General features: G+C 34.5%; 1 protein-coding gene and 1 non-coding gene across 2 annotated transcripts in view; both read left to right on the forward strand.

Annotated features, from left to right (window-relative positions):
• Window positions 1–15311, forward strand: part of PTPRD (protein tyrosine phosphatase receptor type D) — a 1875912-nt gene that overhangs the window by 1019374 nt on the left and 841227 nt on the right. The window lies entirely within an intron of this gene.
• TRNAS-AGA lies at window positions 4384–4457 on the forward strand. The gene has a single exon. It is a non-coding gene; the product is annotated as a tRNA-Ser (tRNA).

A 15311-nucleotide genomic window follows, 5' to 3' on the forward strand; every position in this document is an offset into this window, starting at 1 on the left:
TTGCTGAATGACAAAGTGCTTCCAAAATAGTTTAGCAATTAAAAATTTTTACCTTTATGATTTTATATGTATATGGATAGATATGTAGATAGATATAAATTCACCTAAAACAAATGATGCTGTTATATCCACTACACTCCAGTTTGGTACTAAAAGCTTTCATGAGTATAATCCATTGACATTGCCTCAAAGTGGTTAATATTCTTTATTCTGAAGAAATTAATTGGAGTGTTGGGCAATGATCTTAAGACTTTGGGGAACCACTATGCAGTTACTTAATAAGCAAATATTCACTAGGTGACAGAAGTACTTCTTTCTAGTCCAGCTGATAAAAATAATTGAGTAAAACTGCTAGTTCATTTGATACATTTTATTTATTCAGTAAATAAATAGAGACCCAGGAATCTCGCTTCTGGGCATATATCCAGAAGGAACCCTACTTCAAAATGACACCTGCACCCCAATGTTCATAGCAGCACTATTTACAATAGCCAAGACATGGAAACAGCCTCAATGTCCATCAACAGATGACTGGAAAAAGAAGATGTGGTATATTTATACAATGGAATACTGTTCAGCCATAAAAACTGACAACATAATGCCATTTGCAGCAACATGATGGCCCTGGAGAATGTCATTCTAAGTGAAGTAAGCCAGAAAGACAAAGAAAAATACCATATGAGATTGCTCATATGCGGAATCTAAAAAAAAAAACAAAAAACAAAATATAAAACAGAAACGGACTCATAGACATAGAATACAAACTTGTGGTTGCCAAGGGGGTAGGGGGTGGGAATGGACAGACTGGGATTTCAAAATGTAGAATAAATAAACAAGATTATACTGTATAGCACAGGGAAATATATACAAGATCTTATGGTAGCTCATGGCGAAAAAAAAGTGTAACAATGAATATAAGTATGTTCATGTATAACTGAAAAATTGTGCTCTACACTGGAATTTGACACAACATTGTAAAATTACTATAACTCAATAAACAAAATGATAAATAAATAAATAAGTTAATTAATTAAATAAAACAAATTAGAAAAAAAAAGATATTGATGATGGGCCATGACCAGCAATTTTTTAAACTACAGAGAAGATAAATTGGACTATATTATAGTATTCTCTATAATTTTGTGTATGCATAATTTTTTATATAATGTAATGTTACAACAAATAAAGAAAAGAATAGCCAATCCCCTCCCCCCCCAAAAGATCTCACATATATACTGATATGGCATATTTCCTTAAAAATAAATAAATAAATAAATAAATAAATAAATAAATAGAGGTGTACAACGTAGTAATTTGATATTTTTATAGATTATATGCCATACAAAGTTACTATAACCTGTTGACTATACTCCCTGTGGTATACATTACATCCTTGTTAACTTACCTGTTTTACAATTAGTAGTTTGTACTTCTTAATTCCCCTTCACCTCTTTTACCCCTCCCATCACTCCCCTCCTGCATGGTAACCACTAGTTTGTTCTCTGTATCTGTAAGTTTATTTCTGTTTTTTTTTGTTTTTTTTTGTTTGTTTGTTTCTGTTTTACTTGTTCATTTGTTTTGTTTTTTAGATTCCGCATATAAAATGTCAAGAATTATGCCATTGAAAAAACGTATCTTTGCAAAACACCATTGAAGGGGAAGTTTTGAAAACAAATATTCAAATAATGAGGATCCAGATTTTTTTTTAATTTGAAAGAAATGCTAAAAAGCTTGGAAATTTAATTTTATACCAGCAATTTTGCTGAGAATCCTTGAGCAATTTAATTTTTCTATAATGTTCTATGAGTTTCTGCCAACAGGGGAATATCTTCCAATGTTGAGAGTTAAAAAAACAACAAAAAAAACTAAACCCTTTTTCTTAAAACTCTAAAAGAGTTTCACTTAGTATTTGGGCATTAGTATGCAAATTGAATATATAATCTCATATCTATTTTAAATCTACATCTACAGTTTCAATAAGAGCATAGTGTCAGAGAGACAACATGTTCTTAAGAGTGGAATTCTTAGCAAAGAATGAGACAACAAAGACTAAATACACCATTGAACTTTGTCTTTTGAGTATGATGCAGCAAATATAAGAGCAATTCATTGCACTAGTTCTGAGCATTACTCCAGAAGCTTTGATGTATACTAAATAACAGGAAATTAGCAGCTTTCCCTTAATGATTTTTTGTTATTGTATGAGGGTATTTTTTCAATGTACTTTTTCGCTTGAATAGAGCCATTTGTTAATGAAATAAAATGGTCTTCTGAATAAATACATAGGATGTTGTTTTGAGCAAAGTTATCTTCTCTTAATGCACCTATTTCTGTGGCAAGGAAAGTAACATGAGGAAAGTAAAATCCGCAGCATTAGAATGTCTTATGTTTACATTTTATTGCCTCCAAATCCTACCTAGCTATTTTTTCAGTACCTCTTAGGGGCAGAAACACAAACTATGATACAGTCTCTATCTTAGTGTGTTTTTAATTGAAGGATGTCGATTTAGAATGTTATATTAATTTCTAGTGTACAGCATAATGATTCAGTTATATATATATATATATATATATATAGTGTGTGTGTGTGTATGTATATATATATAAACACATACATATGTATATACTTTTTCAGATTATTTTCCATTATAGGTTATTATAAGACAGCGACTATAGTTCCCTGTGTTACACAGTAGATTCTTGGTGTTTATCTGTTTTATATATAGGTGTGTGTATATGTTAATCCCAAACTCCTAATTTATCCTTTCTCCTCCTTTCCCCTTTGGTAACCATAAATTTTCTATGTCTGAGTTTGTTTCTGTTTCGTAAATAAGTTCATTTGTCTCCTATTTTTTTAGATTGCACGTGTAAATGATACCATATATTTATATTTCTTTGACTTACTTCACTTAGTTTGACAATCTCCAGGCCCACCCATGTTGCTGCAGATGACATTATCTCATTCTTTTTTATGGCTGAGTAATTATTCCATTGTATGTGTGTGTGTGTGTGTGTGTGTGTGTGTGTGTGTGTAAAACAACTTCTTTATCCAGTCATCCATCCCTGGACATTTAAGATGCTTCTCTGTCTTGGCTATTGTAAATAGTGCTGCTGTGAACATTGGGGTGCATGTATCTTTTTGAGTTAGAGTTTTCTCCTTACACGTATCCAGGAGTGAGATTTCTGGGCCATATGGTAAGTCTATTTTTAGTTTCTAAAGGAACCTCTATACTGTTCTCCATAGTGACTATACCAATTTACATTCCCACCAACAGTGTAGGATGGTTCCTTTTTCTCCACACTCTCTCCAGCATTTATTGTTTGTGAGCTTTTTAATAATGGCCATTCTGACTGGTGTGTAGTTTTGATTTGTATTTCTCTGATCATTAGTGATACTGAGCATCTTTTCCTGTGCCTGTTGGCCATTTGTACGTCTTCACTGGAGAAATGTTTATTTAGGTCCTCTGCCCATCTTTGCATTGGGTTGTTTGTTTTTTTATTGAGTTGTATGAGCTGTTTGTTTACTTTGGAAGTTAAGCCCTTGTCAGTTAAGGCATTCTCTACCTTTTCTGGAAAAGCTTGTAATATACTTGATGAAGGATGTCCTGTATGGAACATTCTGACTGAAAAGGAACATGGTCCGTGAAGTTGTTTGTCTTTAAGGAAAGCCAATTGACTCCTAGGAAGTTTCCCATAAAGTGTCATATGTTTGGCAAAGTCATCGTAAGAGAAGTCCTGGCTCTCAAATTTGCAGGTTTGGATATTTGTAAGTTTGTCCATCAATTACAGGTAGATTCATATTAAGCAAATTCATAGAGACTAGTATATAAAACTAACATTTTATTAAATTAAAATGAGACATAGAAGTATAAGGAAACCATCCCTGGCTACCTGGGAAGAAAAGTATATTTTGGAATTTTCTGTCTATGCATGAAATTGGAACAAGAAGAATTGTATGATCTGAATGGCTCCTGTTATTGGTCTGTATTTTTCTGCAGACAGACTTTGGGCAGAGCGCCCTCTACCTTCAGGGGGAGAAAATACACTGCCAAGACCTGCCTCAGACTTTTCCCTTTACTCTCTGCTTTCATTGTTTGACAAAACTTTTATAGACACATTGTTTTTAGAAGTAGTTGGAGATGATGTCATGTGGTGATATCCTCAATGTTGGTATCACATATTTCTGCCCCAGTACCTTCTTTATTTATTTCATAGTTTCGTTCTTAGAAAACATTTCTCTCTCCTTATTTCCAAGTTCTTTGGGAAACACACGGAGAAAGTTCCAGTGACCCTCCCCCTCCCAGGGTTGACTACTATATTCCATTTAGTAGATACTTTTGACAACACATTTTAAAAAACTATACTAAAATGACTCATGGAGGGGTGGGTATAGCTCAGTGGAAGAGCACATGCCTAGAATGCATGAGATCCTGTGGGTTCAATCCCCAGTACCTTCATTAAAGGAAAAAAAAATTAAGAAAAACAAAAACTTTCACTATTAAAAAAAGAAAACTTATTTTAAAAATTTAAAAAATGACTCATAAATAGACCTTACCATCAAAGAATTAGTTTACATAAAGATATGTATAAAATTTTTAAAACCATATAGATGTTATAATGTATTCTCGATGACAGGGAACAGTATAATAATAGCTTTAGTCAGTCACAACAGGGAGCTATTACTGAAACATGTTTCACTAATACAAACGATTATACAGATGAGGCCCATACTCAAGTAACTTAATTTATGACACATCAATTATTAAAATATATATTTCAGGAGCATTTTGAAAGAAAACTTGATTTTGAAAATTAGCAGAGAAGTAAGGTAAAGCATTTATTATACTATATCTCATAGGTATTTATTAATTTGAAAATGTTGACACATTTCTATCTGGGTCAAACATACTTTCTAAGTGTACAGCATGATCATCCTCATCCACAGTTATTAGTAGCCTGAGAGTATATAGCATAAGTTGTTTCATATGGACTGAACGGTGATCCTTATTCTTTAGGACTATGGAGAAGGCATAGAAATGGGTATTAGAACCCAAATGGGTTAAGAACTAAACTATGTAGGTAGTCTACCCACCACCATCACCTGGTTGGACACCAAGATCAATGTGTGGACAAGTCAGGCCATGTTCCCCATGAAAAGTTTATGATTCAGTTTCTAGTTAGGATTTCAAACATTACTAGAGTAACCTCCTTCCCTGAGTACCAGAGCACATGCCCGAGGGATTCTGCCCTTCAAAAAAATATGTATGTTATTCTCATATCTCTATATCAACATCCTCACATTATTTTCTGAAAAGCATCACAGCCCAGTGTTTTTAAATCTCTCTGAAAGAAGTAGTCATAGAAAGATACATCAAAAACCTGACTTAATTTTTCTTAAGATGAGGTTCCATCTTCTGTCTTCACACTTCTCCTTTGATAATAAAAGCCACAGAAGAGGTGTGTATGTTTGTATTATTGTTTTCCTGTGTTTACACATATTACACGCATATACATTATCCTACTGAAAACATTTTTGAAGTCTAGTTTATTACAATATTATATGTTACAGATGTACAATTTAGTGATTCACAATTCTTAAGGCTTATACTCCATTTATAATTATTATAAAATATTGGTTATATTCCCTGTGTTGTACAATATATCCTTGTAGCTTGTTTATTTTATACATGATAGTTGGTACCTCTTAATTCCCACTGTCTGTCTTAATTGCTCTGTCTGTGAGTCTGTTTATTTTTTGTTATATTCAGTAGTCTGTTGAAATTTTAGTTTTCATACTTGTTATATCATACAGTATTGTCTTTTTCTGACTCATTTTACTTAGCGTAACACCTTCTAAGTCCATTTTTGCAAATGGCATACTTTTATTCTTTTTTTATGACTGAGTAATGTTCCATTGCATATATGTATCACATCCTCTGTATTCATTCATCTGTTGATGAACACTTCAGGCTATTTCGGTATCTTGGCAATTATAGAGAATGCTCCTGTGAACATTGGGGTGCATGTATCTTTTGAATTAGTGTTTTTACTTTTAAAACACTAATTAGGTTTATACCAAGGAGAGGAATTGCTGGTCACTTGAGAGTTACATTTTAAGTTTTTTGAGAAATCTACTGTTTTCCACAGTGGCTGCATCAATTTACATTCCCATCTGCAGTGCACAAGGGTTCCCTTTTCTCCACATCCTTGCCAACATTTGTTACTTGTGTTCTTTTTGGCAGCCATTTGACAACTAAAAATTTAGAAGATAAAAATCCCAGTGGCATTTATACCTTTTTCTGGAATTCACTTTAGACCTTGAAACATCAAAATTGATTCCAAGCAGCCCTCTAGAGTTAGCTTGTATGAGTTTTCTCTTTAACATCTTCCTTTTGAGTTTTTGTATTCTGTTTTCCTCGAATTTTGAATTTAATAATTGTCTTTTATGCAAGGAACTTTGCCCAAGTTTGTAGGCTCCCCTATTATTGTAATCAAATATTGCATTTTCAAACTCTTTTCAATATGGATTCAGACATATTAGATTTTATTGGGCACTGAGATGTTTCTTTTGTAACAAAAATCCAATTTGTCTTCAAGTATGAGGATTTTTTTTTTTGAGTTTCTGGGGCCTCATTTGTGAAAAGAGATGAATGAATTAAGTTGTCTCCAAGTTCTAATTCACGTCTGTGCTTCTTGTGCTAAAAATGAACGAGGAAAGAATAAGAAAGTGAAAAGTGAGACACTCAGTATGTGATTGCTATCTGTAGCATTTTGTCTTTTCTTTTACTTTAACTATGTTAAATTTAAGGTCTTTCTATTGACTATTTACTTTAAAATAAATGCTACATTTAAGAGAAAATTCAGGGGAAGTCCAGTTCAAGAAGACAGTGGGAAGATGTCTTAACTGAATATGACAAGTGAAAAGATGAGTTTGTTACTATCTGTTGTAAACTGTCCGTTAAAAATATATGCAGAGGGATCATTTCTATGACTATAAAGCCAAAAACTCTAATGATAAATTCCAAATTTACCTTCCATCCTGCTCTTTGTTCTAAATCTAGTCTTCTGGTATTAATATTCAGAGTTTATCCTTCACCAAAAGAGTCTAATTATGGAAGAATGATCAAATTGGTGATGAGTAATTCAACTGGGGATGAAATTCTACAGGTAATGTAATATGAACTGCGATCAGGAATGACAATGACTTTTTAAGGCTTTTTCAAGCTGCTTATTTGAGTCTAAAATAGCAAAGCTAACTAGAATATCAGGCAGAAACCAAATTTTCAGTTGATGAAATTTTGTCATTTGAGGAATATTAATGTTAGTCTAGGAACTGCAGTTGACTGCAAGATGAGCATATATTAAAAGCATATAGACTAGTGGAGTCATTGCTTTTGAAACAGATGCCTTTTACTTATTATGTAAGTTGGAACATAAGATCACATTTCCAATTATTCTGCTTCACAAGGGTTTCTTCTAGAATTATTATTGCTATCTTTTGACTTGTATGCCCATACTGGTAGGCATTTAATATTGATTTCTCAACTAGTATCATTTACTGATCCTAAAGGTACCTCAGAGAATCTATATTTTCTCTGAAATTCTGCACAAAGCAGTAAGGTTGAGATGATGATGATGATGATGATGTGATGATGATGATGATAGAAACTATTATGTTTTGAATGCTTTATGTGTGCCGGGCAATATGCTCAGAGATTTGTATATGTTATCTCTGATATTTAGCCATAAAGAAGGTACTATGATTAGATCCATTTTACAGGCTGAATAAGTAGTATAGAGAGGTACGGAAACATATCTAGGAGGAGAGGTGAACCAGGATGCTGGCATAGAGGTCGCCTGAACTGCCCTCCTCACAAAGACACAACACGTGCAGCAACACACAGAGCAAGTCCCTCTGAAAGAAATTCAGACACTGGCTGATCTATTCCTCTTCATCAGATGAATGAGAAAATACCCATGTTGAAAGGAGTAGGAAAGGCTGAAATATACTCTTGCCATAAACCCTACCACTGGCCCAGTGCCATACAATTGAGACTGAACCTCCCAATTCCCAGCACCTCCCCAAGGAGTGAAGGGTTTTGGCCTCACATTTATCACCCCAACTTTTAAGACTCCAACACATGGGATGGACCCTCAAAACTCATTGCTCTGAAAGCCAACACAGCTTTTGTCCGTGAGACCCGCAAGATTATACTAAACAAAGGAGCAGTCGTTAACAAGCAGATAAGCATTCATGGCAACTATATCCACCTCCCACTCCCCCTGTTGAAGGACTAAGCACTGAATCGTGGCTTGCACCTAACATAAACGCTGATTTTATTGATTCCACTGATGTTTCTTTGTGTTTCTTGGTTACTTTGTATGAGCTGTCATAATTGTAGGTTCCTGAAGTACAGGTGCAACTGAAATAATGTCTGTTTTATTTTTAAGCAAATTTCATTGAATTATCATCTTGAAGTGATCTTTTAATTAAGGAAAAAACATAAAACCTAAATTAGAGTGTACCTTATGGGCTGATACACTTAGGCATATTCTTTCAACTCTTAACTCAGTTAAGCACTTTCTGTGGCCCAGCACTATTAGTCCTCACTCTCACTGAAGTTCTGTGTAATAGACACTTTGGGGATCAAATGGACTATGCAATATTCTAGTTCATCAATACGTCCTCTTCTTCACCATTAGATGCTCAAGTATATAGTTATGTCTCTTAAAAGATACAGAAAGCAAATACAGTAACATTTCCAAATTATCTTATTGACCATAATTATTTTTAATCACACCGGCAGTATTTTTCTTTAGTGTAAGTATTGTTTTTAACATCATGTGAATGTATAATAAATGATTTGTAAATATTAGAGTGGAAAGTTTCCATCAACTGTCTGTAAGCTAAGTTAAGAAACTGTGTGACATGTTCAAGCTTATACAGCAAGTCAGACAGCTAGAGTCAAGTCCCAGATTTTCTTCATATTTCCAGATTTTTATTTTTGTTGTGTGGCAAGTCCAGCTCCCTCTCCCCACTGTGTCTGTCCACTTATGATGGCATTGCAGAAATTCATACATATCTCCTGGTTTCCAAGTGGACCATACAGAACCAAAGCTCCCTTTGTAGCTTTCTGGAAACATAATCCAAAGGGACACCTCTGTTTCTGGCAGATAAAATTTCCTACTCTCCCCTAAATAAGCCATATTCTCCCTGTCTTGACGCCTCCCCTTCCTCTTGTCACACACCTGTTTAATGTGCCCCTAAAATGCCTGTCTTCTGCCTTTGTGTTCCTTTATATTCATCTCTTCAGGCCCCTATTTTATCTAAGCCTTTTCTTATTATTTCAGCCCCCACTTATCTTTCTTTTCTGATTATCTGTGTATTCTATATTGTTCCTCTTTCAGATATTCTAATCTTGCCTTCTCAAGTATTTTAAACATCTTTACATCCACAAATGTTATCTTTACTTCTTTTGTTTCCCCCCTCAAGAACTCACACATATAATAAGTGCTTGAAGGGCACCATGTTATATTTATAAAGTGTCGTACTCATTCTTTAATGATACAAAAATATCCAACAGTCACTTCAGATCACTTTTGCTTCCCTTAACACTAAACTTTTTAATAACATTAAGAGTTATTTTCAGATATCATAGCACATGTACCCACCCAATGAAAGTATCAGGAATTGAATTTTCACATGTAATTTATTTTACTTACAGCAGTTTGGGTTTAATTTGACAACTCTCTCATTACAACTACCCCCCCCCCCCGCAAAAAAAACCCTCTTCCTCTCTACAAATGTATTTCCATATTTCCAATCTCAGTGTAAGCACATCTGTGATCCAATTACTTCAAAGTTCAGGAGCTGGTTGTTTCTATCCTTAGCATCGCTAGAAAATGTTGAGTGTTGTCCTGAGGGGAGACTCCCAGGCTCAGTACAAAGAAGTTTTTTGTTTTTTTTTTTTTCTTATCTCCTATTTTCTTTTTGTTTCTGTATCCAGCACAAATGGGACATACTTTCTTTCCTCCACTCTCTTTTATTTTTTATATTTGGTACAGAGCAATAATAGATATCTGTTTTGCATACTCATTTGAATATGTGATTTGGTTGTTTTTTACTTACTGACAGAAACTAGCTAAAAGGACATACACCCTCTGGCACATAGACCAATCTGTTTGAGGAATAAATGCTTCCTCAAGTCATCTGCATTGTGAGTGTTTGCGTATGAATATGAAAAAGAAAAACAAATATGCATGCTTTTCCTACCCTTTCTGGAATTAATTACACTCTGACCGTCTCCCCACCTGCCCAGTTCGCTTTCACCATCTCACAGAAAGAAAATCAAATAAGTGACTGATGCAAACATAAATTTGAGAAATCCACACTCTTACCATTTGGTGTTTTTACTGTGAACTTCTCTTCTGCATCTTGCTCTCTGTCATTTTCCTTAGTAGATCTCTTGATCTCTACATGTGAACAGAGTAGCTGTCAGGCAGACTCCATAGAGAGGAAACAAATATATAATTAGCATAGCCTTTTTTCCCCTCCACCAATGAGTAAAAAAAGAGAGGTGTTCTCTAAGCAACAGCTAAAGGTCATATTCATTTTCCCTAAGCTCCCCCCACTCCGGTTTCCCCAGGAGAATTTGCTATGATGTCAGACATATCACAGTGAACTAACTACTGTGCATGTCCAGCCTGATGGATGATCTCCTAAATCCCAGCACAGTCCTTGTTGTGTATGCCCCTCTTCTACTATGTCATTGCACCTGCTTATTTGAGATGAGTTGATGCAGTGGCTGACAGTAAGTGTGAAAGAGGTAGGAGGTAGGGAACAAGAATTCTATTCTGTAGATGTTAGTACAGTGGTAGTTATTTGGTTCAGTTTAAGAATCTAAGCAAGACAGCATTCTCTGGTTTCTGATTTGTAAAGCATTCCCCCTGTATTGATCAGAGATCAGTTCGTAGTTATTTGCTATCCTGAGAGACATCATACTGTGTGTTTTGACAACAGCCCCATTTTAAGGGAAATCTGACAAAGCATGTGCTCTACCCCTCCGGTCTCACCTCCTGTTATTAGGTAAGCATCTAATCCAGGGAAATCCAATCTATACATCATGTGGTCAGTGATGTGCCACCTATGGAAACAAACAACAACAAAAAAAAAAAGACAAGCAATGATATTACTGTTTAAGAAACTTTTAACTAGAAAATAAGAAACTTAGCTGGGAACAAGAGTACAAGAGGTTAGGATACATCAAGATTGCTGTAAGATACAGAGCCTGAGAGATGGTATTAAACCAAAGCCATATGCAAACCATGGTTATAAAGGAGTAGCAACTATATGGAAGCTGGTTTTGGTGAGATAGAAGCAGAGCACATGGTAAGAAATATGTGTCACATAAAAGAGTAATTTGTCTTGGAGCACTCTCAGGTATGACAGTATTCTAACCTAAGACCTGTTCGACTGTTATCTTAGCGCTGTTGGCCAGGTTATCTATCCCATACAACTAAGTGACGCAACATATTCCATTAATTAACACTTATTTAGCACCTAGTACAGGCAAAGCTATCTCTGATACAAAGGAATCAAAGATTTTTTAAAAAGTGCTTCTCCCCTCCAAAAATGTTCCTGTATGAAATTTTCAGTAGCCTGTTATTACTACAAATTGTCCATGTCTGTTTTCTTTCTAGGAAAAGGTGAATTAGTATTTTCCAAGTTCAAGTTATGGATAATTGTATTTTTTCCCCTAAGCAAAAATGTAATGACTTTTCCCTTCCTGGAAATCAATACCATATATGAGTTTGGTTCCATTTAAGGGTATTGATTATACTAGGGCAAAATTAATTCCTTGTCAAAATTTAATAAAAATGGATCAATATGTATTATTAATAGCCTCATCCTACATTTCTACAATTAAAGAGTAAAGATGTACTGGTTGGATTTTTAATAATATTATATTGTATTTACTATTTGACTATTAGTTTTCATATTGAATACATGTTTCCTCCTTAATATGGTCATACATTAGAAGTGCTTGATGTGAAGTCATAATTCCAATTATATACATAGAATATAAATCACAGATTACTGTACCTAATTTCATTGAAGAAAATCTTATCTTAAAAAAAATTTCTGGAGCAAGTGGAGAGAAAATTATGTATCTGTTTATAGCTACTAGCAAGAGTTCCTCTTAGAAATAGAACTCTTCTTTAAGGAAAATAATTTGAGAATAGAACGTAGACGTTGAGCAATTGATTTAGACGGAGACAGTAAGAAGACTGATCTACATAATGAATGAATGTATATTTGGAGTGTCAGTTCAAAAAAGAGAGGAGGAAAAGGAAGTCAAGAAGGAAGTCAGACAACATGGCAGAATATGGAGCTTGAGGCAAAAGATGGTCAACGAGAAATTGTGAATAGCATGATGGCTAAAGGGTTTTAGCAACATGGACATCTGTTGTTCATTGATAGGTTGCTTCTGTGGTATAAACCCACTCCATCATCCTAAATGTTCAGTGAAGTCCACAAATGCTCTTTGTGAGGATTAGTGGGGAAAAATCAAGGAAAAGCCACCCTTCGGTACTACAACAATAATTAGTAGCAAGAAGTGACTCTGGGAATGTAGGCCCACCCCAGGGATTCTCAGTAAAAGAATTGGTTTATACAGAACATGAATGAATGGGCTTAAAAACTGTTCAAGTCTCAGAGGCCAAAGAAAACTTAGTTAATAATCCATTTATATTAATACAGCTTTCACCTTAAATATGAAGTCATTTCTCAAAACAAAACTAGCAGCTACCAAGGACTAAGTCTTTAAAGTACAGTGGGATACTGGGCGTTTATCTAGTTTGTTATGGAAGTCGGTATCATTCTGCCACACTCCCTTTTGCTCACTTCTTTCTCATTTTCTAACGAAATAGCAGGATTTGTTTTTGATTTTTTTGTTTTGTTTTTAAGCATGATAACGGGCTGTGGGATTGGGCCAAGGAGGTTGCCTTTAATTATCCCTTCTTCTTGGCTTGAATATATCCAGCCAGAAAACAGCAACAAATGCAACTGTGTATTAAACTTAGTTAAAACTCAAGGTCATTATCCAAAATGTTTTTTAGGGATATAATCTGCTATCTACTGTTAGGTTGCAGGACATGAAATCTCTGTCCTCCTGACTTTAGTTAAGTCATAAAACAAACAAAGAAATAGAAACAACTTGTAGATATGAAAAAATGAGATAAGGGAATAGAGACTGCCATCAATGAATGAATCTTTTCTTTGGGGGAATAAAGATTTTGCACATATTTTTCTTGGCATGAACTTATGAACAAGGAATAAGTAGCCAGACGAATCACCCTGCTTTTGGGATTCCTACTGGGAGAACTCTTCCTGTTACCAAGTTTTCCTCAGAGGTTGCGTTTTGTTTTGTTTTGGTTTGTTTTTACACAATTAGGGGAGCTTTTGAGAAAAGGATAGCTGAATTTTCCCAGAGCCACAGTTTATTATTGTCTGAGAGGTGACCTCAGAAAACAAAAGGGAAATAAGTATTCTCAGAATGTCAACGTTTACTGTATGTTCAGCTCTCACCTCTCATCACTTTAGCCAAAGCGTCGAAAAAGAAAATTTGAACAAGTTTAGCTCACAGTTTACCTGATACTTCAGTATGAATGCATACTCTAAATTGACAAATACAAGGTCAAAGACATGTTAAAACATACGGAACATAGACTAAAATGTAGTTTAAGAACATAAAATTAGAAGATAGAATGGAAATCTTTTTTGTTTACATTAAAATACAGTAAGCTGGCTGTATCCTAAAAAGCCTGATAAAGAGCAGCAGATACCCAACATGTATAAGAATAAATTATGTAAGCAGATCATCTTTCTGCCCCTCCCTTCATAAAGAAGACTTTATATGTATGAGCCCATATCCTGCCCTTTGGTAGCATCCTTCCCTCTTCAAATTTGATCATTTAACCTAGTCATAGTGAGCTCTAGTAAATAGAATATAAAAATTAAGTTTAAAAAACTCAACTATTCTCTTTTCTAATTTCTTCATTTTTATCTGTTTATGTTGGAATGGCATTCACTTAATCTAAAATTCACACACTTTAGACTAATATTAAATGGGATCACCAATAATAGCACTATTTTGACCCAACATACACTACAAACTTCATGTACATACTAGCATACATTCTAAGCTATACATAGACTTAAATGAAATACATCTGATTAAATACATCTGATTAAGAAATAAAAGTACTCTTGAACTATATTCTTAAATTATCTAACCACATGACAGTCTTCTACTACTACTACCACCACCACCACCACCACCCAGTTTTCTCACTTTCTGCCTTGGCTTAAGGTAATCTCTTGCAGTTGAAACTAAATTAGTATAAATGTAAGATATTTTCATTATCTATGATGTGTATGACTATTTTAAAGTGTGTTCTTTCATATTCCAAACTTTGTTACACACATCATCATGCAATTCTCACAAATTTCTGTGAATACATTCTTAGATTTACCATTTAGTATCTTGGGTTGTCCCAATGATTGTAAAATTTTTAATGAGAAAAAGCAAGATGGAAAAATAATTACTGAAGCAAAAGTGAAATAAGTGTTTCCATTTTGATGACTTTAGATTCTATGGTGAGCCTATTTAATACTTTGATTGTGTATCAAGAAAAATAGACCAGAGCAGGAAATATTCCAAAAGAAGTAACAACATTGAAGGGCTCTGCTAGAGGCAGATTTAATTTACATTCTCGCTGTTTACATGTGGGACGTTTTATTTTTATCTTTTTGCCTCTGCTTAGTATAAATGAGTCTGTGCCAACTGTTTAATAGTTTACCATGAGTTTCAGTGAATGGTAGCATTTTCTGCCAGGGATTCTGTGTAAGATTGTTCTTGCTAAACTGTAGAACAGCTTCCTTCTGAATTCAGTTGACCTCTTCAGTAAACACAGGCCCAGTCCCTTTCACTTTGTCCATTTAGCTTTGTGATTTATTCTTGAGGCCAGGTACCCCTCCTGGTCTAGTAGTGACTAAGCCACTGCTATTTGGTGAAAAGCTTTGATGCAAAGCTTCTGGGACCAGAGAGGTGGACTGCCCATGGCTATAAACTCCTTCTAAATCAAAAGCTGAATGCCTTTATGTCTTTTTAAGAGGAAATAGTGTCTTTGAGTAAGTCATTTATGAAAAAAATACTTTGTTCTTTTCTCTACCTTTTGCATATTTCTCTTTTTGGTTCCCCTATATCCCTGCCCTGATTTTTGTCTCTCTATTTATTTTATCCTACAAC

Source organism: Camelus ferus, chromosome 4 (genome assembly GCF_009834535.1).
Source record: "Camelus ferus isolate YT-003-E chromosome 4, BCGSAC_Cfer_1.0, whole genome shotgun sequence".
NCBI lineage: Eukaryota > Metazoa > Chordata > Mammalia > Artiodactyla > Camelidae > Camelus > Camelus ferus.